We start from the raw sequence: 26,764 nt of genomic DNA, 5'->3' as shown, positions 1-26,764 counted from the left end.
AATTCCTGATGAGGAAAGGATCATTGAAGTCGAGCGTTTTCAGGTGCTCCTGTAAAAAGCATGCCAAGCTGTTCTGCCAAGTCGAGCGGCCTTCTACGATGAGCCTGAAGGGGTTTCCTTCTTTATGCGTCTTGACTGCAAAGAACGGCCGCAAGCTGTCTCTGTCGCTCTCTTTAATGATCTTAGCAAGTTTTTCAAGCCCCAATTTCATTAAACTTCTGGAAGTGTACTCAGGGGCGTTGCTCATAGAACACAGTAGTGTTGTATACATGCAAGTCGAAGGTATTTGTCTGGCCCCTACATTCTCGGACATGTTATTGGCGGTAGGAGATAGAGCACTTCATCAGCAGTTTCAAGGGACCAACGTCGTGAGATGCTTCAAGTATGTCGACGACTGCCTCGTCTGTGTAAACCAGCCAATAGACGCAACCGCCGTGGAAAGAGTGGTCAAGATGTTTACGGAAGCGCACGAAGGTCTGCAGTTCACCCATGAAGTTCCCATCGAAAGTACCCTACAATACTTAGACCTGAACATAAGGCAAGAAGAGAGCCATATGTGCTACATGTACAAAACGAGAGGCGAAAAAGGCATTCTTCGGTTTGACTCTGCACACAAGAAACTAGTGATGAGAGCGATCGCTAACGCGTGCATGCAATCAAAATCTACTGCGAACACAGATGCAGTGAAAGTTTCAACTTGCAAGTGCAACGCCTACAAGGAAGTGGTTACCCGGACAGCGTGCTGGTCTCCGTAGGAGAGAGCATGTTGCAAGAATTGAAGCGAAAGAAAAGCGCAGACCGCAGGACAAAAAACCGGCGGTTGTCTCTTACGTGCACAAGGCATCCCACAAATTGAAAACGACAGGAGCCAGGCATGAGCTGGACGTTGTTTTTTCTGCCCCGGTCAAGCTGAAAAGTATGTGCAAAAGAGTAAACGGCCAGGACTTGATAAAAGTAGAATGCCGAACTCGTCATGGCAAAAAATACGTAGAATGCGAAGTTGGCATTATATATTCCATCCCACTGACTTGTGGCAGGGCATACGTGGGACAATCGGGTCGTTGTGTGAACGAACGGCTGAAAGAGCACCGCTACGCATGTCAACAAACGGCAATAACAGGCAACCTGTCAATGCACTGCAGAGAATGCGGATGCAGCCCAAAGTTCGAAGAAACTGCAATATTAGCCAAATCAAAGAACAAAAATACCAGAGAAATATGGGAGGCCTACCATATAACTAACCAGCAAAGCGCATGCGTCAGTTCATGCTCCATTCTACCAACCCCACAAGAAATCGACTTCATCAGAAGAAACAAGCACCACTGACGTCACCCACGCCAGGCACGTGTGGCGTAAGATACCTGTTCAGAAGAATGTAACGCCGTCTCGCTTCGTAGATTGACTGTTGTCCCCCTTTCATAGAATATTTTCGCCCTTCAATGTTCTTTTCAATAAATTTCAATTGATATTTGCGCTTGTCGTGTCCATTCCGTTCGTCTGTCCTCTAGCTTTGTTAACTCCCAGTTACCTGTAGCGCAATTCCCTCCCAACATGGCCCCGCCACGGTGGTCTAGTGGTTATGGCGCTCGACTGCTGACCCGAAGGTCGCGGGATCGATTCCCGGCCGGGGCGGCTGCATTTTCGGTGGAGGCGGAAATGTCTGAGGCCCGTGTACTTAGATTTAGGTGAACGTTAAAGAACCCCAGGTGGTCGAAATTTCCGGAGCCCTCCACTACGGCGTCTCTCATAAACATATCGTGGTTTTGGGACGTTAAACCCCAGATATTATATATTCCCTCCCAACATGCACAACCAACTAGCCCAATTGCTAACTTTGCTAATGACAGACGCTATAGTGGAGGGCTCCGGAAATTTCGACCACGTGGTGTCGTAAAACCTAAAGATAAGCATACATGCATCAAACTGCGGTCGCCGCGACCTACGGGTTAGCAGTGAAGCACCATAACCACTAGACCACCGCGGCGGGTAACCCCTAATAGCCATGACAAGTAGGCATTTAAGATAAGACCCCAGAAAATGCAGTGCCTATATAAATCGCGTAAACCGACTCGTTGAGACACTCATTAGAAAAACCGAGCATTATGTATAACAATGTTTCTCCAATCCCTTGCTAACATCTTTGAGATGGCTCCTAATAATTTACATTATTATCATGAAAACTCAATTTCAATATTTTACTAAGCCGTAAGCAGAACTCTTGTTACTGTATACTCCGAGCACGCGCAGAATATTATATATTTCTCTCAACGTCACCTTGACATAACAGTAAACTTAAGTTGAATACAAGTCTGTAAACAGTAGCAGAAATAATGCAGACAGCTAAAAGAATAAAGCAGAGAGCTTTCGTTGCCAGCACGTTAAAGACATATTGCCGTAAGCAGAATAAAAAAAAGCAATACAGAGACATAGGTAATGTATGGGATGGAAAAGGACAGCTTAGAAAGAACTTGTGCAAATATCCAATTATAATTTTGAAAACTCAATGAATAAAAGAAAAGGAGACGTACGCCAAGAGAGCTTCTGTTAAGTGAATGCTTGTTCTGTTAAATCCAGCATCGGCACCGGTGGTGCTATAGCTCTTGGAATCTTATTTGCATATAAGTCAATATCATTGCATGTAAGTCAAACATGCATCGACGAAGTCCTTCAAATCGCCGATGTGTGAAAGCCACGAGACGCAAAGCAACCCCTTTTCTTGCATTCTTCAGACTTCGTAAAGACGCAAAGCAAGAGACACTTCGATAACGACGGTACAGCGGCATCAAAATTTATGCAAAAAGACACGCACGCATTGTAGTACGAGGCACAGGATACTAGCTAAGAGTCAAGTGCCATAGCACTGCCACAACTAGAAAGTCACAGTTTCGCCGCAAGGGCGAAACAATGAATGCGATAGCAAGAAAAGCGGCCCGGGATGGACCCGCTGCTACGCTGCAAAGACATCTGCCCCCCGGCAGCAATTACCGCGCGAGCAGAAAGCGGAAGGGCAAGGTTCTCCCTGCGCAAATATTAGAAGTGAGCGAGCTGGCCGACTACTTTTAAATGCGCCCATCGTGCTACTCTAGCCACCTCGCTGGTAATGAAGAAACGCTTATAAGCGCCTGCCGTCTCCGAGTCCTGCCAGCGGTAAAGGGTGTGTATATAACGCTCGCCGTTAGCTACCTGAAGTATCTGCGCTTTGTGGCGTAGTGGTTAGCGCCACGCGCTGCAGAGAGGGAGGTCGCTGGTTCGATTCCTCGCTTCGGAAGCACTTTTCGAAGCGCGGCATACATATACGGTGCACTTATACACTTTTACACTTATACATATACGGTGCATGACGGCGGCAAGAACCAGCTGAGGCTGTCCATATAATTGCTATCGCTATAAAAGGAAAACAAAGAAACCGTGAAAACAAAATGTCGTCTGGGCGTAGACGTTCGTGCGTTTGTCGAGATGACGCGAGCGCCACCACGTGACTCTGCTCCCTCGATAGGAGCGCTCAGAGCTCATCACCTGCCCTCGCTGGAAAACTCTGGCGAAAAGGTAAAATCATGTCATTGTCTTTAGTTTTGACCTGGTGGCTTAGCAGTATCAGCAGGAGAAGCGGAGATGGAACAACGTTTATTGTTTCGCACCGCGGTGTTGCGATCGAAGTATCTTGTACATAAGATACACGATACATTCTTCAATGTATCGGAAATACAGATACTGATACACGTCTTGCGAGACGTATCGCGATACAGATACAAGATACCCAAAGAGTATCTGAGATAGTATCGAAGATACATGTATCTTCGATACTGCCCAGCACTGAAATTTGTGTAGTATATAAGATAAATTGAAAGCATGTGTTATCGCATCGGTGGAAGAACGAAGCTCAGGATGAACATCCTCATCAGCATATTCCATTGGAGGCAGCATATTGCGCTTGCACATTCAAGGCAGAACTTTATTGTTACCTCATCAAAACGAAATGGGTAAAGCGAAAAGCTAAGTGAAACGTTTTATTCTTGGTCGGGAGATACGTTCGATAACAAAAATCATGGGGTAACCAAATTACCTAGTTAGAAGGTAAACAAAGTACTGCACAGTTCCTTTGTTGAGCGGCGTATACATAAACCCGGTCTCTTTCATCGTGCCCACCGGCAACTCTCTCAAAGCACTTCTAAAACCTACAAAAAAATACAGAAGAGCACTGGTACCCAACGTAACAATTTACATGTTACGGGCGCATTTAGTTTTACACACGCTTGTGTGTCATTATTTAGGGTCAGCTCGAGAAGATCCAATCCCAGTTCAATCAATAGCGTAATAAGCTCTACCAGTACTGTGTCTTTCTGCACTCGGCTACTTTTGCAACTCCTGCACAAGTGTACTTTCCGAAGTGCAGTGAACCTGTCTTCGGAAATGCACCTCTGTCCCAAGACTTCAAGCTGACTCGAGTGTTTTCGTTTTTTTAAACTACATTTGATTTCCTCTTCTGCGTAGAGCCATCGCAAAGATAGGATATTTATTATCCTTTTTTTTACTGATTCATTCCCTTTGATTCTAGAAACTCTGCGCTTCTAAGGCTTCATATCGGCTAGAACTTCGCAATACCTTTTCGACGTTGTATTGATTCTCTTGCTCGGACTCGCCCGTCCAAAGATTAGCCATTGCGCCAGACTCTACAAGCATGCGATTACTAGACTCGCTCATTAAAAAGCAAACCGGAATATGGCGTGTTCCTTATTTTTTCGCGTACGAAGCAGAGCTTGCGTAAGCAAAGCGCATGCCTTATTCTCCCGTTTGCATTCGGGATTAACCGAAGAGATTATAGAACGAACTTTGCATCTAGCAGTTTAGGTTATCTTTGCATGTTTTGCAGCAGCACGTCTCTCCGATGGCGGTCTATAATCCATTTCGGCTTTAATCTATGCAGAGCCGCTGTTTGTGGCATTGATTACGCTTCCATACGTTAGTTGCAGGGGATAATGTGTCGTATGTGATAATTGTCATTGCATGTGTATCATTATCAGAACAAATAAATATGACATTAATTGCTCCAGTTATTACCAGCTACGGTCAATATAATCTTCAATAACAACTCTCTCCAAAACGGGCATCCTACACGCTAGAGGTGCATGTGTATCATGCACCTCTGTGTCAGAAAGCCACGACAACAGTGTTTGTCCCGCATTGTCCGTGAATAAGTTTAGCGCTTGTGGATATGTGCAGAGGTTCATAACTCGGCAAATCTGCACTTCTTGGGGCGTATGCGTGCAGCACGGCAGAGAGTAGGGACATACGTATAGTGAACGAAACGAACGCTGATCCTTGTCCCTCGCCTGGGTCCCGCTGCAAGTAAACGCCTAAAAATATTAACCTATCTACTCGCCCAATTTGCTTTGTTGATTTGGTATATCTGATAGGAGTATTCAAGAGAGAGAAGCTTGCACCTGTTTGCAAGCAGTCAAGGTATATACAGCTAAAATTGAAGAAATAAATCACTCAGGCTCCGCAACGCATCACTTCGTATACGACGGATTTCTCTCTTTCTAAACCGTGTATTACAGATATTGTACGCTCACAGAAAACAAAAAGGCATTAAAAGGGTCATTGGTTCGATACCCCCGTCGCGCCGCAGGCAATACATTGTAAAACGAAAGCTGTTATGAGATCACAAAAACGGCCATTTTTCGCGCCGTAGTTGTCCGCCACCGCCGCCGCCGATGCCCCCGGTGTCCGGTAACAAAAAAAAAACCATATAAGAATGTCCAGGATGGAACGGGGTTCGAACCAGGGCTCTCTGAGTGGGAGCCCAGTATTCTACCTCAGAGCCATGCCGTTGCTCGAAACTGCTTCGCAAAAAGACCCTATACAGGCTTCACGTCGGGAAGGAACCACACTAACATACGTAATATAGCGTGGTAGAAGAGTAAAATAACAACCAGGCGTCACACAACACTAATTCTGTAAACAGGCGTCACACAATGATAATTGCGTAACGAGCGGGTTGTTGAGTGCTTCTCACCCATTACAAAGGGCTGTGCGGTTTTCCGCAGGAATAAGAAAAATGGCATAGTGACTGCTTCCCTACTTTAAAAAAATTAGGATGATTGATAGCGTAGTGGCTTCCTCGCAAGTTCACGTCTATTGCTTGCCAAGGAAGCCCGTAAGCCTCCCATGATCTATTTCATCAGGGTTTCTGTAAAGCCCCACTACGGTGGTCTAGTGGTTATGGCGCTCGACTGCTGACCCGAAGGTCGCGGGATCGAATCCCGGCCGCAGCGGCTGCATTTTCGATGGAGGCGAAAATGTTTGAGGCCCGTGTACTTAGATTTAGGTGCACGTTAAAGAACCCCAGGTGGTCGAAATTTCCGCAGCCCTCCACTACGGCGTCTCTCATAATCATATCGTGTTTTTTTTTTTTTTAGCTTTGCAAGTCGTATTTCTTTATTTGTTTCTTTCTGTGCAAGTACAGAAAATGAAGCGAAGGCAAAAGGCTTAAAAGCCTGACAAAGGGCCTTTGCTCCAGGTGCAGTGAGGCACGCAGGCCGTCATAAGCACTTTGCAGGATACAAATAATAGGAATGAAATAAAAAATAAAAAGGTACATGTGCAAAATAATGTAACAAATACAGCAATAATAAAGCATTATTTCTAGTATGGAAATGTATACACTACAATCGTAATGTTCAACATACCAATTTGACATTAGTTGCGAGTGCTCATCGCAGTTACATAAAGCATACAGAAACGACAAATAATAAAAAAATACACAGGGATGCTCGGGGAAAAAGTACACAAATATACGATTAGGAATTGTCGTACGGTGTAGTATTTGTACCAGAAAAAAAAACATAAAAACATGAGATACAATATGGGCAAACAGAAAACAAAAACAGTAGTCAAGAAAATTCAATGTTGTTTTCAATCAGTACTATCCTGATCATTTGCTTAGAAACTGTGCAATTTATATCTAGAAGGCTGTCGATTTTGTTTAAAAAGGTGGGTACCTGGAAAGATGTGTGGTGCCGTCCGTAGATCGTTCGAGTCTTTGGAGTCCTTCTAGCATAAGTACGAAAATCATACAGAGAACCACGAGGATCCTGCGAATGATAGAGTCTGATGGGACGTTAAATGATGGGACGTTAAACCCCAGATATTATTATTAGGGTTTCTGTAAAATGCTTTCCCTCTCTCACTCTCTTTCTCAAGTTACCACATGTTATATAGCGTGGTAGGCGAGTGAAATAATGACCAGGCATCGAACAATGCGAATTACGTAATTAGTGGGCCGTTTGAAGCTTCCAACCCATTACAAAAGACCCAGCCATAATTCTTCATCGTCGTCAGCTATCGCGTAAACAAAGTGCACATAATGCCTTACAGACGTGTAGCTGGTACCTCGCTTCTCCGCAGAATGACGAATAATGGCGTAGTAGGTGCTTCCCAACTTCACAAAAATTATGATATATGGCCTAGTGGGTACCTTGCTAATATTAGTAGCCCAAGCGAGTTCATAACGGGCTGTAGAAATGCCGCTGTTCCAACTGTCGCTGTGACGGTGCAGCGCTTTCCGCGCAGGCCTGGCGTTTTTTTATACAGAGAACCACATGGAGACGGCGGAAACGCGCCTGGAGTGTCTGCATAATTTCTGTCGCAACAAAAACCGCTAAGATTATATGTTCCAGATAATAAGAGTTCAAGTTATAATACGCGGAGAGAAATATTTCAAGGAGTTCACTCGGCATTCCCGAGCTCAGTGTTCGGATTTCAAACTTTTCCCTCTCCAAATACTTCTCGGTCGAGCACGCAGGATTATACAGCATATTCCTTAACGCCGACGGCTTGAAACTTCGTCTCTCAAAAAAAAAAATAGAAAAGAAACAAGCATTGCGGGCATGCGCACTAACGTAATTAGATCGTTTGCATGCGTGCGGGGGACGGTTGGAAATGCGCACGCAGACGCGCCTAGTGATGCTGTGGATGCTGCGACGAAGGGCAACTGCTGCTTCGACAGAGACCAGCCGTTCCTCTAAATGGCCCTAAGAGGGGCATGCGGAAGTTCTGCACCGCGCGTTGCGCTTTCTTGGGTTAAGTGTTTTGGGAGTTCAACGAATTATTTCGTATAATTACACCTATTTTACTTGACACGTTCGCACTTTGTGCTGTATACAATTTACGTAAACCTTTGCACCGACTTGGATTGACAGGCCTACTAATTTCTCAACGTTGTAGAGCAAGGCATATAGGAACCTAGAGAAGTTATTTGGGTGATTAACGGTAATGACAAAAATTCAGGCCGATCGCACGCATTGTGCTAATCGGTTTCATACGAAGAAGCTGCCTGCAATTTTTTAGCTTTGAGCCAATCTGACGATATGGGTGGACATCTTAGAGCTAATTGTCATTTGTATGCATATCGTGCCATGTACCATGGCATCTGTACCATGTGGTAGCTGGCTGAGTGTCATTGCAGCACGTTTGTCAGCGTTTGTATTTACGTTAAGATCGTTAGCTAGAACAAACAATATGTCTCACATCCTTAACGCATCGAAAGTGTGTTATAAGCCTGTGGCGACACACTGCGCACAAACCGGCGCAGCCTCCGCCTCGTCACTATCTAGCCCAGCGTGACAAGGCTACATGCTACACCACGCCTCCGATAAGGAACAGCGCCACCGCAGCGTCACCGGAGGCTTATGTCACCGACGGTGGCTATAAAACCGAGCTGTCAAGTTTGGAAGTGCTCCTTCCTTCCTTCGCTACCCGACTGAGCGCAGCGTCGGTATGCTCGCCCCGCTGCTGCTACTACGCTAATAAACAGTTGTTACGTTTATGTTGGGATGCGTCCTTCCATCGACACGGCACCCCATATCTGGTTACCCGGAAACTGAACAAACCACACCGCCATGGCCGACCCAGAAGCCCTCACCGCTATGCGCCAGCAACTTCCACAGGAGCGGCAGACCCAGGAACAGCAGCATTCCCGCAACGCCTCCACAACTGAGGCAGTGCCTGCCGGCTCCGCTGAGGGCGTCAGAGCTCCCACAGAAGGCATCCCGCACGCTGCCTCATACGATACCTGGCGTGTCGCTGTCAAGCTCCCGCCGTTTTGGGTGGAATCGCCTGAGGTCTGGTTCGCCCAGGTCGAGGCCCAGTTCTCCCTGGCGCGCATAACGCAAGACCGGACCCGCTACGGTTACGTCATCGCCCACCTGGACGCACGTTATGCCAGCGAGGTCCGGGATATCCTTGTCAACCCACCAACGGCCAACCTCTATCAACACCTCAAGACTGAATTTATCCGCCGCCTGTGGCTCTCATAAGAACAGAAGATACGACAACTTCAGTCCACAGAGCTTGCTGGACGCAAACATTCGCAGCTCCTGCGCCATATACGTGCGCTCGCGGGCAACATGCAAGTCCAGGATTCCTTCCTGCGAGCGCTTTGGCTCCAACGACTCCCGCCGCACGTCCAGGCAATTCTGCAGGCTCAAGTTCGGCTACCTCTCGACGAACTTGCAGAGATCGCTGATCGAGTCATCGAGGTCTACTTACCGCAGTTGTCGCCCACCATCGAGGCCGTCGCCGCACCGCTAAACACCGCAGAACTTGCAGGTCGTATCGACGACATCAATCGACAGCTCGCCTCCATTCAACAACGCCTTGGTGAACGTCTTCCGATGCACCAGCGCCGCCACTCGCAAAGCCGTGACCGTAACACCACTGCGTCGCGGCAACCCGACAACAACGGCCTGTGTTACTACCACCGACGCTTCGGGGACAGAGCCCGGCAATGTCGACCACCCTGCTCCGCTGGGCATTCGGAAAACGCCAACGGCAGCTCGTAGAGACGGCCGCAAGCTGCCAACCCGGAGGGCGTCGCATCTTCGTCACAGACCAAATCATGAAGCAGCGGTTCCTTGTTGATAGCGGTTCCGACATTTGCTGCTACCCGCGATCCCATCTTCAAGGTCCTCGTCCGCCTACCTCTTTCGAACTCAGTACGGCAAACCGCTCCACAATCAAGACGTACGGCTCCCTCCGCCTGCACATCCAGCTCAGAAAAACCGTGGTAGCTCAGTAGGTAAGGTGTCCCTCTGCTAAACTTGTGGAACCTGGAAATGTTGCTTGAGAGCGCGGGTTCAATTTGCGCCTACGGGGGTTGCATTTCCATGAGGGCGAAACCAAAGAAAACCTGTGGACGCTTATGCATTCGCCAGTACTTGACCTTGAAAGCTGAAGTTCACAGTCACACATGTATATTGAGGATGCTTAATGATGGGATGCCTAATTTTTTATTTTAATTAGAGTCACTGTCCAAGTGGCTCAACTAAACGTTTCTAATCAGTGTGCGAATAAGTGTGCGGATGAACGCCCTCACAATAGAAGGAAGTGACGTAGTGACAGTGCTCGATTTTTAGCCAGTCTTAACTACTTACCGGCCTTTGATAATTGATATCGCAGCGTATTCTATGCAGTCCAATAAACAGGTGTTTCTTTCAGTTTGGATTTCTTTTGCATCAGTTAAATTGTGAAATTTTGGTTGGTGTGCCAGACTTTATATTGTTATCCAGCATAGTGAAAAGTTGTCTATAGTGACCGTTTTCAAATTATGTAGTTGCCTTTTGTGCCTTCCATTTATTATTTGTACCGTTCCCTGAACCCCGAATAAACATATATCAAGCGTCCATTTCATATGCGACGACCTCTTCCAGGCGCACTGAAGTGCGAATGATTATGCATGCCTTCACATTCATAACTCCCTGGACTTCTTAAGGAGCTTTGCGTTAAGCAGTTGCAAGTGGAAATGATCCGTTCAGCTCGCAGCTTCCTTAAACTATCCTTAACCAGCGGTTCAACAAACGTGTTTTTGGTTTAGCTACGAACCCATAAGAGCAGTGCCTCTTAAGCTTAGGCGAATGGTTTTCTTCTGTCGCCAAAATTAGAGCTTTCTAATAGGTTACAGCGCATGAGTATAGTTATAAGTGAATCGGGCATTCTTTCATTTTGCGCGGGTGTATATGGTGGAACAGTGACCTGGTTTTCATTCTGTGCTGCTTCCTTCAACATAACGCACTCTGCCTTTTCATTATTCCAGCTTGCTTTATTTACTTGTTCAGTAAAGCGAATGTGTTTTCATCTGTTTACATGCATCTGTATCCTGTTCATGACAGCAATCTACTTTCGAGCTCGTAAATTACTTCAAAAGCTATCCTCTATTTTACTGACCCCATGCAGAAATATACGTTGAGTGTGTTCAGAAAACTGGAGTTGCTTCGTATTACTGTTTCGAACCTGCGTGTCGCACACTCGTGGACCTTGCGCTTCCGCTCACAATCAATTTTACAAGCATTTTGACTGCGCACAACAACACGAAACAAAAGTAAAGCACGTTAAGCTCTCTGTTCCGCATTCATCAGAAGTTCCCAGAAGCCGGCTATACACTCCCCACACAGCACAATCTTCGCGATGCACTTAAACACATGCAATAAAGACCCCACCACTTTTCTGATTTTAATGGAGGTATTTGAGGTTATCGTCGTCATGTCTGTCATAACAATCACTGAATCTGCCTTTTTCTTGTACTTATGTACCATGCCTTCAAACCTGCGTGCGAGATTAGCAGATACTGCAGCCAACTGACATTTTATTTAGACATCGTCCATGCAATCTCAATATCGTGTCATTTAGAAACTCTTTACGCGTCTAGGGACTAACATAAATCCTGCGCTCATTCCGCTCATTCAGAGAAATAGTTGCCTATATTTACAACACTCCCTGAGGCTTGGCTGGTTCCGGTCCTATGGGCAACGGCCGACTACATGATCACGCTCAAAAAATCCTATGCACGCATCTCACCGAGCTGAACAACTCATTGCACCCACTTCATCGTGACAGTACGGGGCAACTACAGAAGCGCACACAAATTTCCGGCGAATATTTCAGACATGTCTAGTAATGTTCCTACTTAAAAGAACGGAGCAGCATTAAAGCTTCAGTATGGAACTGGCGTCCATCTTAATCTGTTCTTGTTCTTGTTCACCTGCAACTTTGGCTCACACCCACTGTGGGGGATTGGCCAAGACTTGAGTGGTTTATCTGCTTTATTTCAAAATTCATCCTCCTTTTCTTTCCTGCCCCGGCTCTCGTGCTTCTTCATCTTCTGTCCAAAGGCTCATACCGCTTCACGCTTCCCGCTTTCTTTTAATTACCCCTCCTGGGGTGATACTTGAAGACATTCCCAATTGAAGCACATTCAACTGATCCACGTTCACCAGTGTACCAGACAGTCTTCAAAATTCCGTTCTGGGTGGCTGTCTTGGTCACAGAGTAAGGACCGTAAAATTTGGCACTGGAATCTCTTATTCATTTCCTCACTAGTACGAGGTCGGTGACTTGAATGTCTGGCATGTCTGCTCGATGCCTCTTGTCGAAATTCTTTTTCATTCGTTTTTGGTACCTCTCCTCCTGTGATTTTTGTTGCCTCTCCTCGACAATCTTGAGGTTTTCCAAGAGTCCCAACTCACGGTCTGCCTGCAGAATAGGGGTTTCTCCTGTAGAAGCGTACTGTGGACTGCACCCAAAGCCACTTGTGTAGGATCTGTTATGATGTTTTACGGCTGCTTCTAAAGAACATTTCCATCCACCAGGAAAACTATCGTACATCTTGATGTACTGTTTCACGTCCCGTATGGCACGTTCTGCAAGCCCATTCGCCGCAGGATGGTATGGCGCACAGAACTTGATCGACACATTGTGATCTCGAGCCAATCTTGCTAGCTTTTCACTCTTGAACGCGGGGCCGTTATCACATACGATTGTCCGCGTAGTTCTAAACATGTCTCTTTCGAGAAGGGTTATGACTCTATTTGCATCTTCTTTTCCTGCTCGTACCGCGACCATCCCGGTGCATTCATCTATGGCCAGAAGAAAAGCTTGCGTGTTTCTGACTCCTTCCCGTTTCTTATTAAGTTCGGCGAAATCTAGGTGAACTACTTTAAAAGGCACGTTCGAGTGGCAAGGTAGTATCATGGTGTCCGTAGGCTGTTTATACTTGACTTTGTGTACTTGACACACATGGCATGAACGAACGTACTGACTGACGCCTTTGTTCATGTGAGGCCACGTAAACCTCTTGACCAACTTGTTGTAGGTACGCCAAAATCCGTCGTGTCCTCCAGATTCTGGACTATCGTGGTACAAGTACAGCACTCGGGAAACAAGAGTTGGTGGGACTTGATACCGACCTTCAGTAAAAACCAGTTGTTCTGAGCCTTCGCACAGCTTCACTTCATTGATTTCTTCGGATTGTTCTGTGTTGTTTTGTACCATCAATCTTGATAGAGCATCTGCATCGGTTAAAAGCGGTCCTGGTCGGTGCGAGATGGTGAAGTCAAATTGCTGCAAGTAATTCACCCATCTGGCAATACGTCCTTTAGTTTGGGTCATATTCAAGAGATGAGTGAGTGCCTGGTGATCGGTGAACAAAGTGAACTTCGTACCTTCCAGGTACGTGCGGAAGTAGTCAACGGCCTTCAAAACAGCCAGTGCTTCCTTTTCCGTAGTAGTGTAGTTTATTTCAGACGGCTTGAAGGTGTAACTGTAGTAACCTACTACGTGTCGCTTTTCTCGGCCGGGTGCTTCAATACATTTTTGATAGAACACTGCACCAGTCCCATAATGTGAGGCGTCAGTGTTCAATTCAAAGGGTAAAGTGAAGTCTGGTATGCGCAGAACTGGGTCAGAAGAAATTCTGTGCACCAAGTCACGGTAGACTCTCTCACATTCGTAACTCCATTCAAAGGGAACCTCTTTCTGCGTTAAGCGCGTGAGGCATCTAGTTTTGACAGCAAAGTCCTTTATGAAAGATCGGAAATGTCCTGCCAATCCCAAAAACACACGCAGTGAATGGACGTCATATGGTTTCTTCAACTGGGAGATCTTCTCGACGGACTCTTGTTTTGTGCTTTTGGTGTTCCCATCGAAGACTCTTCCAAGAAACACAACTTTTTGTTGAAAGAATGCACTCTTATTAAAATTAACCTTGAGATGAGCCAAGCTCAAGGCGTTTAACACCTGAGACAGATGGTCCTGATGCTCAGCCTCTGTTTTGGAGAAGATTACAATGTCGTTTATGTACACATTACAAAAAACACCAAGGAATGGCTTTGGGACGTCGTTCATGATCTTCTGGAACCACGCTGGCGAGTTTTTCCAACCGAAAGGAAGCCGGTTATACTCGTAGAGATCGAATGGCGTGATAAAAGCGGTGTACATTTTTGTTTCTTCGGTTAGTGGAATCTGCCAGAAACCTTTGCATTAAATCGATGCGGGAAAAATGTCGGCAACCACCGGTCTCATCTATAATTGTGTCGATCTTGGGCATAGGAAATGGTATGAGTTCTGTCTGACGATTGAGAACCCTGTAGTCGGTGCATAATCTGAAGGTTCCGTCTTCTTTCGGTGCGATCGTTATGGGAGAAGCGAAGGGTGATACCGAAGGTCGTATGATATCAGCATCTAGCATCTCCTGGAAGTCTTTCTTGAGCCACATCTTTCGCTCCCTTGACATATTGTAAGCTGCTTTTCGGATGACGGTCTTGTCAGCGAGTTCGAAAGGAACCTTGTGTGACTTCATCGCCTGAGGATAGCTTCCTATGCATACAAGTTCAGGGTAGGTCGTTGGGATATCCTCCGCTCACTTGACAACTCGCAGATTATCTTGTCTACCCTGATTTGTCTCGTTCCTTGCTACTCCATCGACTAGAACCACATCGTCCCAGTACACGTTGATCTTTAGTTTCTTTATATCTGGTCTTGATAGCAAAAAGTCGTACGTCACCCTCTCTATCACCAACACTTCGCTCTCTATTTTCTGACCCTGGAACTCGATGGTTACAAAGGCCCACTGATCATGCAACGTTACTTTTCCATCATAGCCTTGTACCCGTAGGATACTTCCACTATGCAAGCGACTTGCATCCACCAGCTTGGCATTTTTAATGGACACAGAAGCACCGCTGTCTACCAGAGCCATCATATGTTTGTTTCCTACTTTGACGGGAATGTGAAGTAGGCTAGAGCAACCTAAATAAACAGTATCATTTGGGGTCATCGGGTGGGACTGATCACCCTCGTTTGTTAGTTTTTTTCTGTCGAATACTCCTGAGCTTCAGTGTCGTTATTATTCACTCGACGTCTTGGAACGCGCCAGGGCAAGTTATCCGTGCTACTTGCGAGGTGGCTCGGTTCTCGCTGAGCGCGGCTTGACCAATCCGCTTTACTCCGACTGAAACAGCTGCTTGACTTGGCGGTTATCCTTGTTTCCGAAGCTGATGGTATGTTCTGAAGACACGCGAGGAGGTCATCTAGAGTTTTTTGGTGACAGTATTTGCACTTGCTTCAACACTTCAGTATGCAATCCATGCATTATTAAGGCAACTACGGCCATAGATGGAAGCAAAGGCTCATCCAGGATTAAATCACGGCGTTTCTCAAAGAAGTACTCGACAAGGGAGCTTTGCTCAGACTTGAAATTAAGCGCCGTGTTCCATCTTTGTACTGGATTGCTTCGGAATGCAGTCAAAAACTTTTTCCTCCACTGGCTCCAAGAGTCGTCACTGTCTTCCAGAATGCATATTTCATACCACTTTCGCGCAGCACCTCTCAAGTAAACGCGCATGTTGGTGATTTTAGCCTCATCAGAGAGCCACTTGTTTTTTCCAGCGGCATATTCATAGAAATCAAGCCAACTTTCTGGACTTGAAGACACACCGTCGAAGGCATCAGGTTCTACGAATTTAGGCATCGGTTTCTCAGCGTTCAGAGAGCTTATAAGAGATGTCATTATTTAGTTTTGTTGAACAATCTGTTCCTGTTGCAGCTGAAGAGCTTTCAAAACGAGGCTCACCTCTTCCGTCGAAGACCGTGATACTGAGTCTTTTCGACGCGCTGGTTCAAGAACTAGGTCGTTGAAGGTCGCCACATGCAAGTTCACTTTCACAGCACCTGTCCGTCGTAGTTCAGTGGTGTCCACGGCTGCCTTTTCCACAACCAGGTTCACGAGTTCTTCCGAGCTGAGCTCCCGAGGTAGGTCTACCGCTGCTTCGTCTTGAACTTGGTACTTCGAAAAGATGATCTTCTCTTCGGAGGTCTCGTCAATGAAGAACGTCACCCACATGATGGCTTCGATGGCCGGCTGCGCCAAAATAATGTAGTGTTACTACTTAAAATAACGGAACAGCATTAAAGCTTCAGTATGGAACTGGCGTCCATCTTAATCTGCTTTATTTCCAACTTCATCCTCCTTTTCTTTCCTGCCCCGGCTCTCGTGCTTCTTCATCTTCTGTCCAAAGGCTCATACCGCTTCCTGTTTCAGTGCAAGTTTGACAGCACGAGTAGTGCATTTATTTGTTGCACTGTTTCGAATTGGGCTAACCATGTGCTCTTTCGTGTAATGATGAAAGGCGGATTGATAAATTGTACATGAAATTTAGGTGGACCTAATTCACCCCATCGTGTTTACTACTGCAGCGCTGCATATGATGAAATTTTGCCATCTAAGTTGTTCTGGTATAGGTCTCCCATAGACTTGCGGTCCGAGGAAAGATAGCCTTCGAATGACAACACACGGACAGCACAATCGCAGTACCTTCTTATGAAGAACCCTAACAAGACTGCTCGTACTATCAGTGTGCTGTTAGTAATAGGCTCGCTTGTGAAGCTCTTGTAGTCACTGTCATAATTGTAATGACAGGGACTAGATGATTCCGTAACATGGCTTTCGCATCTGAGAAAACGTGTCAAGTACACACGGTGTTGTTGAGACTGAGGCGTCAGCTGAATACGTTGCCATGGGGAGGCGATCTATCACGGCGGATGCGAGCAGGAAAAGGAGAAATGTTCGTGTCGGCAAAGGCAAAAAAAAATTAGAACTAAGCTTCCTGAAAGCTATCAGGACTATGAAGAACAATAAATCGAGGCGAATTAAAAGAACTTTTTGAAAATGCACGATGAATAAAGATCGAAATTTAAGTACCACCTTAAGTCTACCGTAGGGAACTCTGTAAGAAGATGGTAACTCCGTTTAACAAGGTGCTGGCGATCAAGCTCAAAATGTTCACGGCCTGTACTGTGATGGATAGCGCCTTTAGATGATAGTGGCTGAGCAGTGTTCACTTATTGCTTTTATTGAGTTTGTGAAAAAAGACTGTGAATATTTGGAGGAAATTTTGAGCTGATGTTAGGAATTCGAGTATTTATGTTATGAAACGTAGTGAAGCCCAACTATTACGCAACCTGATATTAAGTGGAAAGCTTTTAAATGTTCTTGCCGTTCACAAGTTTCTGGGGCAGCAATACGTTATATAGTGGCGGCGCCTTATTATCATGTACTAGCACGATCCATTGCGCAGTATACTCCTACGTTTTTCAGTGCCATTCGGTTATTTTGAAGCACATCACTATACACAATACGTTCGATTGTAATGAGTAAAAGTGAGTTAGAAAGTGGAATGTGCAATACAAAACAGTGAAAGTAAAATTGGAGGGAAACAGCGCTAAAGAAAAAGGACCAGGCAGAGAAGGACACAAAAAACAGCGCTGACTTACAACAAAATTTTATTCGCCAAACCACGCATTATATACCTGCGCAGTTAAAAACGAAAAGAAGAAACAAAACATGACAAGTTGAAATACAAAACATTAAGAGAAGCATCGCCAAAAGGAAGCTCATTGCGCATGCAGTCATTCTGACAGAAAAACCAACCTCCTTTCCTGACAATGCAACTGAAGTTCTGCTCACGCATGCGTCACACAGCTTAGCCATTTCCAAGGCCTTCAGTATTTCACGTGCAAGCTGGTCCCTAAGACGCTTCACAACCGCACATAGATGAAACTCAGGAACGGACCCACAATCTGGCCGGTGTCTTGATGAGCGTCTCAAAGAACACGCTTACAGCGTTTCCTCGGCAGTGTCTGGCCACCTGGGCATTCATTGCCGAGATTGTGGGTGCGTTCCTGGGTTTCATCTATGAGCGGTTGTGAAGCGTCATTGAAAAGGGCAGAGAGACTGTGGTGATGCGCAAGCGTTGTCACGTGGTTGTGACTGTGAATAACGAAAAACTGAAGCTGGCAAAGAGGAAAACTTTTATTCGGCTAATTTGCGCCCAGAGAAATACTTGAAGTGCAAGCAGCACTCATTGTACAACAATAACGGCGAGCACGCATGTCGATCGCTGGTATTCTGCTCGTCTGTGCAATGCGTCGTCTTTTATAGATGCATTATCGAATCTTCCAGCATTATCGCTGGTGCTCGCGTTATCTCTATAATGAACTCGGTTACTCGTAGTCTGCACGTAATCTTAATTAACAGAACATCCTGAAACAATCGCGAAGTTTCCAAACATTGCGGCGCTGCCTGTAACGCGGCGTGGTAACATGTTTTTGTGGGTGAAGGCCGATCACATTAAAATAAAAGAAATAAGTGCGCGTGGCAGTACGCGATGCATAACTAAGGAGGCTATAAAAGAAGACGGATTTTCCATTTACTTCATCGATATACTTGCTGCCAGGCTGAGCTGTGGATGGTACGCTGTGTTAAATGGACAAAATTTAGACATCCTAGATGATCTTGTTGAATTGGTTCTGATAGCAACATGGCTTAATGTGCCTTTTTTTAGCAGACAGGTCGCAGTATGCCTGAAGTTGATGAAAGTACGTTCGAATATGGACGATCACTAAATGGTACTCGGCCGTTGAAACCGCCATCTAAGCTAGTTAATGTGCTTCCTCGGCATTGCAAGTGCGTAATTGTTTTAGCACATATTGGGATAGGCAAACGCATGCATATGGCCTTGTGCTCATAATGACATGGGTGACGCCTTGGAGGCCGCCGTCCCATTGCTGCTTACAGATGAAGCAGAGCTCAGATTTCTCAATATGTGCCGTTGGTCACTATCCCAGCCAGTTACTTGTATGCACGATGAACTACGGTGTTTTGCGAAGCAACATTTGATGCTGAGGCCGCATCGAATGTTGTTCTCGCTTCACCTTTTTGTTGTTCAGGCCTATGAATTCTGGAAATCCTTTCCGCGATGAAGGAACACATCATTCACTTCCGTAAATTGTGCATGAGTTGGAGTTTAGCTGGGAAAATATGCCGAGTGACAGCAGCAAGGTGTAATTTCACTGACCTGTGACAGTGGCATTGTATTAGCAGGAAACTGCTTCCTCTAGACAAGAACTGTAGTGTATTGTGGGCAACTGCAATTAAATTCCTCAACTATTTGCTGCACTGTCTTGTTTTGTTTGTGCGTTCAAAAAAGCATCTGTCAGTGATTTAGAAACATCTTGTTAATGGCGACCGAAGTAGCACTTAATGCACTGCTGCAAACAGAAACTATAGCATGTTCACGTTAGCATCGCGAAAGAAATGCGGCGAGGTCTCGTAGCACGAGTAACTCTGACGTTATGGTTACTACCACGTTTTTTGTTTTCACAATGGCTACCGGACCTAGCTCACGTGGATGATGCATCTGTCGCGCACTCTAACAGACAAAAGAGCTATTGTCTGGAAGAGCTTTCTGATTGCAGACAGCAGCGCCACCTGGAAGTGTGCAGAGTACCTATACGCCTCAGTAAGGTACAAATCACTTCGGGACGACATAATGCACGTGAGGGATCCCTTCATCCTGCACTGGACATAAAATAGGCTGAGAATGATGTTGATGCCGATGATGTTGCTGACAGCTCACTATCAAGCGAGAGCGTAATGACTGCTAACAACCGCTAACATAAAATGAGGATGTTCACAATATGTTTAATGTTATTGAAACATAAACGAGAGTCGTGTCATTACTATTACTCGTACTGGAAGAGTAAAACCGCAACGTTTTTGAGACAGAATATTCAAATGAAAATGACCTGGCTTTTTTTTTCTTCTTTCAGCAGGATGGAGAGGTTTGTGTTCGGTACGCCGACGAAAACATTACCTAAATTACAAGCATGCGAAAACGTTTCTACAAAAGCGAGAGACACTTTACAAACGGATTACTGTTGCGGTTTCTACAGTACGTATCTACACTGAATTTTACCGCTGCCAGTTCTCCTACACTCACTCATGGCGCAACCCCTCGGTAGAGCCACGTTGTTATCTCGGTAGACTTGCACTCTGGCTCGCTTCTCTTTATTTGTATTACTCCTATACTTTCTCCTTGTTCTATACCTATTTGGACATAACTTACTTCGGGAGCTTCTCGTTACAGTAGATGGCGACAAAGTAGATGTCAGGGGAGAGGCGGCAGATATAACAAGTATTCTGAGTGCTTGCTCTGAAGAGTCTCTAGCAGGGAGTGATGACCGGCCTGGGTCCGGCAGCAGGAATGATGAAATGCTGAGTGGGGAAGGAATCGCACCACTTGCCGTTCTTTGTTCTTGCATTTGTCACAAGAAGGCGCCATATTCGCAGTCGTCTCTCCTCGGACGCTGTTCGCCCGAATACGCTCAGTGCTGGCTTCGCAAACTGCTGCGGCTGCTGGTTTCTCGATTCTGCAGGGCGAGCATTCCCACGTTCGTGCTCACGTGCTTTTCTTATTTCAAATCATATGCTTTACATTACGGTATCCTATTACTATCCTATTACTCGGCACTCCTATATGTTTTCTCTCTAAAATAAATAACGTACAGCACGTTTCAAATCTGACGAGTTTGTTTCTCTAGACGATATTGAGGTTCACTTGACTATTAAATATCATCACATGATAAGATAAACATCACTAAAGCTGTACAAACAATTAGGAAAAGACAGAGCGAGCGTCTCGTTAGATCTATAACCAGTTTTTCCCATCTTTGGGCTAAAGCCGCAATTATAGTGAGGTGGTGGTTGACCCCCTGCCACAAAGGAGCGCCTGTAAAAACGCTTTCTTGTATTCCAGGAAACTATTTATGTTCGGCTGAGACATATAAACACAATACGTCTGCTGAAACAAATTACTTACGCTTTAATACATAGGTCTATGTTTTACGCTTTAAGTAATTTATAATCCCTTAACGGAAAGGTGCTTGCCGAAAACGTCCGCTGACTACATGTGTACATTACTTAAGGATTCAAGGCCCAAGTGGATACGAAAGGGACAGCTGTGATTAGGCATTTTATGTTCGATCAGCAGAACGGCCAGCCCACCACTTGTACTTCGGAATATGCTATCTGAAATGGAATAAAGGGCTTCGCCGTTTCTATCCAATTATCTAAGAACGTTCAAATCGTTTTTCCCAGCAACTGAAGCGCGTGTTTTCGTAAGATATTCTGCATTTAAACGAAAGTAAACATCTGCTGACTGTAGCAATTAAATTTCGTTTAGCCGGTCAGAGGTATCTGATGGTTGTCTGTAGTAATATTAAAACAAGAAATCAGAATAATTGTGATGTATATCGTTTTTACCGCTGTACCTGGCTCAGTAATCGGAATCGCAAGCATCTATATTTAGCCCGCTGGCATACCTTTTAGCCTTCCAGCATTCAAAAATACACACCGACGCTAAGATATAGCCGAAATGCCCGTCCATGTAGTTTTATTTCCCATGAACCTTTTTTGGGTGGAAAACTTACATGCAAGACTGATAGGACGATTTTCGTAAACGCTGCCTAATACCACAGCTATGAAAAACTACGCTGATTCGCTATGCACTCCGCGCTGACTAATACGTAAATATGACTTTCTTTGCATCTTTGTAAACACCAAAATTGTTTTAGCTAGCTGTATATCTAAAAATCCGTGCTGTTTGCCTGAGGACAGCATTATGTGCATGAATTGCAATATTTGTAACTGCTGCGTAGTCAGAAACGTGCTGGTCATTGAGCAATCCTTGAAAGTTCGCACTTACTTTGTAATTTGCGTAAAAACACTTACGTTTCATGCGGCAATCTTGCTTACAACGTACACTATTTGAATGTTCTCTCACAAATGGAAAAAAAACTATTTTTACTAATCGGTCCAACGCCGCTGTACAGTAAAAAGCTCCCAGCGCTGATATGCATTTGATTAGGAAATTCGATATGGCCGCCTTTGTGTATGTTCCTATGTAGCGTATCCGCCGGCCACGTTTCTTTAGTTCATGTGACATCGCGGGAACATACAGCATAATGGCAAAACTCTTTGTTAATTTTTTTTTCAGAATGTACTGTGGTATATTCCCTGCCCTTCTCCTATACTATTGCTCGAGTGAACTTTTCGTATGCTGTAGAGGTCACATCCGCTGGAAAGTTTCCGCTTTCTATTCTGGTAATCTGTGTTCGCTTACGTTTTTCAATCGATGAAGGCATGTCTGACTTATTGCCAAACGCAAACGCGATCAGTGCCAAGCTACGTGGACATCGTACTGTGCAACGCTAGCTTGATTCACACGAAGGAAAAGTATATTTGTGTACGATGTGCGCATAATTGCAATTTTGATTCCTTGTGTTGGCCATTTGATCAGTATTTTATTCGAAATATTATTATTCTGAACGTTTAGACAATCGTTCTTCTGGATAGTGTAACGAATGAGAAGTGATGTTCATGTCTACCTGAAGCTTACATTTTATAGAAATGGGCATATGTACGACTATTTATCACGCGCGACCACTGCGAATGCTGCCTAGACACAACACTTTTTAAGCTAATGCACGAGCGTTTTCACATCCGCGTAATGGTTTGGACCCACACATTATTTCAGCGCTGCCTCGGCATTCCGTCAACTTCTTGTATCAGTATATGCAAATTAATGAATACTAGGGGTAATCATCATCATCATCATCGTCTGTCTACGCCCACTGCAGGGCAAAGGCCTCTCCCATGTTCCGCCAATCAACCCGGTCCTGTGCTTTCTGCTGCCACGTTATACCTATAAACTTCTAAATCTCATCTGCCCACCTAATTTTCTGCCTCCCCCTTCTGCCTCCCTCTTGGAATCCAGTCAGTTACCCTTAATGACCACTGGTTATCCCGCCGACGTGCTACGTCGGCGGGATAACCGGTGGTCCGGCGGGATAACCGGTGGGATAACCGGTGATAACCGGCGGGATAACCGGTGGATAACCGGATAACCGGTTTCTTCTTCTTGATTTCAACTATGATATCCTTAACCCCCGTTTGTTCCCTGGCCCACTCTGCTCTCTTCCTGTCTCTTAAGGTTACACCTATCATTTTCCTTTCCATCGCTCGCTGCGTCGTCCTCAATTTAAGTTGAACCCTCTTTGTAAGTCTCCAGGTTTCTGCTCCGTAGGTAAGCACCGGTAAGATGCAGCTGTTATATACCTTCCACTTGAGCGATAGTGGTAGACTATCATTCATGATTTGATAATGCTTGCCGAATGAGCCCCATCCCATCCTTATTCTTCTAGTTATTTCACTCTCATGGTTCGGCTCCGCGGTTACTACCTGTCCTAAGTAGACGTACTCCTTTACAACTTCCAGTGTCTCGCCACCTATTGCAAAGCGCTGTTCTCTGCCAAGATGGTTCCACATTACATTAGTTTTATGCATATTAATTTCCAGACCTGCTCTTCTACTTTCCGTATCCAGTTCAGGAAACATGAGCTCGAATTCGTCTCCCGCGTTACTCATCAATGCAATGTCATCAGCGAATCGCAAGTTACTGAGATACTCTCAATTAACTCTTATCCCTAATTCTTCCCAATCTAGGGCCCTCAAACTTCCTGTAAACACGCGGTGAATAGCATTGGAGAGATCGTGTCTCTCTGCCGTACGCCCTTCTTTATTGGGATTGTGTCGCTTTCTTTATGCAGGACTATAGTGGCTGTGGATCCGCTGCAGATTTCTTACATTATGTCTATATAGGCTTCGTCGATGCCCTGATTCCGCAGTGACTGCATGACTGCTGATGTCTCCGCCGAATCAAATGCCTTCTCGTAATCTATGAAGGTTATGCATTGGGGTTGGTTGTATTCCGGGCATTTCTCTAGGGGTAATATCTCGGCACAATTTAATTCCTTCAAGACAACGTGGGACGCTTTCGTATATCTATTTTATACCGCAAATAAGTCAACGATGCGGGATCGACTGCTATGGCCACATGTGCATCGTCATACACGTGCACTCATTGTCATTTGATGTATCCATTTTCTTTCCTTGTATTATTCCTATGAATCCCGTTCCTCCTGTAGAGAGGTAAGAACTTGATTATTAGGGATGAGAGGCATGTTGCGGATTACTAAATTGAGAAATATCTAATCGACGCGAGAAAGTACGACTGACAAGACGAGAACGAGAAGGAGCCCCGAGATAAACATTAGCTCCACTTGAGTTGTTCTCGACCTAATTAGATACGTCTGAAATCAGTGTGTGTGTGTGTGTGTGTGTGTGTGTGTGTGTGTGTGTGTGTGTGTGTGTGTGTGTGTGTGTGTGTGTGTGTGTGTGTGTGTGTGTGTGTGTGTGTGTGTGTGTGTGTGTGTGTGTGTGTGTGTGTGTGTGTGTGTGTGTGTGTGTGTGTGTGTGTGTGTGTGTGTGTGTGTGTGTGTGTGTGTGTGTGTGTGAATGACCTCAAGGCTGTTTCGCTAGATTGATGGCGTTGAACTGCACAATAACCGATACAGGTAGCACAATTAATACAGTTAGGTACTTAAGCCTAACGTTTGATCCGGAATAGCTTTTGCATTCGCACAACCTTTTACATTCGCAGAACATCAATCCTAGCTCCATATTTAACGGCTGCACAATTTCGTTTGTGTTAACGTGCATTCTAGCAAAGTAGCCTTCACTCCTTTTACGCTGTGCCCCCCCGGTGGTGTAATAGTTACGGGACTCGGCTTACGACCCGAAAGTGGAGGTCTCGATTCCGGTCACGGTGGTCGCATTCCGATGGAGGCGAAACGCTAAAAGCCCCTTTACTGTGCCATTTCACTGCCCTATATGCAGAGCACCACATGGTGAAAATTTTTGAAGCCCTCGACTGCAGCGTGCCTCATAATCATCTCATGGCCCTGGTACGTTAAATTCCACAAATTATTCACACATTATTGCTTATATGTACGCAATTTGGGGAGTTTCTGTCCTAGAACGATAACCGCCGCTTGGATTGCCGGCGTGTCCATTCTTGAAAACACAGCGCTCGTCACTCTTCTGTCAGAAATGTATACCAAGCTGATAACACGCTCTCCGTTGATGAAGAGGAATTACCGGGTGCGCTGTGTTAAAGAAAGTAAGGGTGCCCGCGAAAAATGAGGGCTTTTTCTTGTAGTACTAAAAGACGACCCAAATACGACTAATTTTATCACGTCAGTGTGAAACGTGCTTTTCCAGGGCGTCTATATGAAATAGCGGTGCATTGTGCTAGCTGGTATGTCATGACTGCAATTGAGAGCGCCAAGTCAGTCACTTTGTCATTGTTTGTTTTGTGTTAAATATGTTACCAGCGACCGTTGTTCACTGTAATCAGTAATAAGGGCGTCTTTGGGGAAGTCACGTGGGTTTCTAGGTGCCGACACTGATAATGATCTGTTAATGATATACGAGTATTACCGCAGATGCGGCTGGGAACTGTGCCGCGCTCTAACTCGGATTGACATAATGCGGAGCCCTCTCTTTACACGAGACGGAGAAAGCGTGCCTGAGCCGAACATGCAGCCGCACACAAGACAACCGAAGACGGCCAGAAGATATACGTCATTGCGTCTTCTGTTGGGAATAAACAATATGCCCCGGTGCACCGTCATGCACCCACGGCTGACGTCACGCCAGAATGAAAGCAGGATGAGTCACGGAAGCAAATATCGAATAAGAGGCTGGGTCCGAGCTAGTTGGTACACTGACATTATGAAACCGTTAAGCGCACAAAGACGGGAACAAGAAGACGACACACAGAGCGCTACTTCCAACTGATGTTTATTGCAACACAAAAACGCCATATATGTCGTCTCTTCACTCAGAAATGGCTACTGCGCATGTTTGAGAGCTGAGCTATCAGCTTCTCTCTTATTCCTACACTCTCCTCTCTCCCTTTTTTTCTTTTTTCTTTTTTTTTTCGCTAACGATAACAGGCTTTGTTAGCGCGCGCATGGTAACTGGGCGGCACAGAAAGAGCACTTGAATCACACCAAGCATTTCTTTAACAAGAATCATAAAGGCAAAACCAACAGGGTGAAAAGGTGATGTACCAAAAATGAACAAGGGTATTACAAATGCTGGCCAGCATAAATGAACAGGAATGAAAAACAGATGCGGCTAAACAATGGAAGTCGTCAAAAGGTAAAAACGGTATGAAAATAGAGGTCGTGAGAAGGTAAAACAGTATAAAAGATGTAAAAAGAACCTTAAAAAGGTTCTTTTTACAGAAGCTGATAGCTCAGCTCTCAAACATGCGCAGTAGCCAATTCTGAGTGAAGAGACTACATATATGGCGTTTTTGTGTTGCAATAAACATCAGTTGGAAGTAGCGCTCTGTGTGTCGTCTTCTTGTTCCCGTCTTTGTGCGCTTAACGGTTTCATAATGTCAGCAAATATCGGTCACGCTCCGAAGTTGGAGGTGGAGCTTGGCGCACCGAACCAGTCGAATGCATTTAGAGCGTTTAATTGCGACGAGCTGCATGTGATGCACTTCGCAATAGAGAGCGCTTTTTAGCGCTCGCTAACGACCAGCCGAATGTAGAATTAGTGTAGAATAAGAGTTGGGCCTATTTGGCTAATACTCCATACTTCGCTCGCAGAACACACGTTGAATAGGAGACGGTGTCGCGTGAAAGTAAGGCACAACTTATAGAACTACGACAGAGGGTT

General features: G+C 45.4%; 1 long non-coding RNA gene across 1 annotated transcript in view; it reads left to right on the top strand.

The window, feature by feature from the left end:
* The window catches only part of LOC119395990 (uncharacterized), a 44,018-nt gene that overhangs the window by 8,173 nt on the left and 9,081 nt on the right, over window positions 1-26,764 (top strand). Inside the window, exon 2 of the long non-coding RNA XR_005184369.1 lies at window positions 19,942-20,063. This is a non-coding gene — a long non-coding RNA (uncharacterized LOC119395990). The remainder of the gene's footprint in view (window positions 1-19,941; window positions 20,064-26,764) is intronic.

This window comes from Rhipicephalus sanguineus, chromosome 6, assembly GCF_013339695.2.
Source record: "Rhipicephalus sanguineus isolate Rsan-2018 chromosome 6, BIME_Rsan_1.4, whole genome shotgun sequence".
NCBI lineage: Eukaryota > Metazoa > Arthropoda > Arachnida > Ixodida > Ixodidae > Rhipicephalus > Rhipicephalus sanguineus.
Note: the sequence above shows the minus strand (reverse complement) of the source record. Positions and strands in the feature narration are given on the sequence as shown.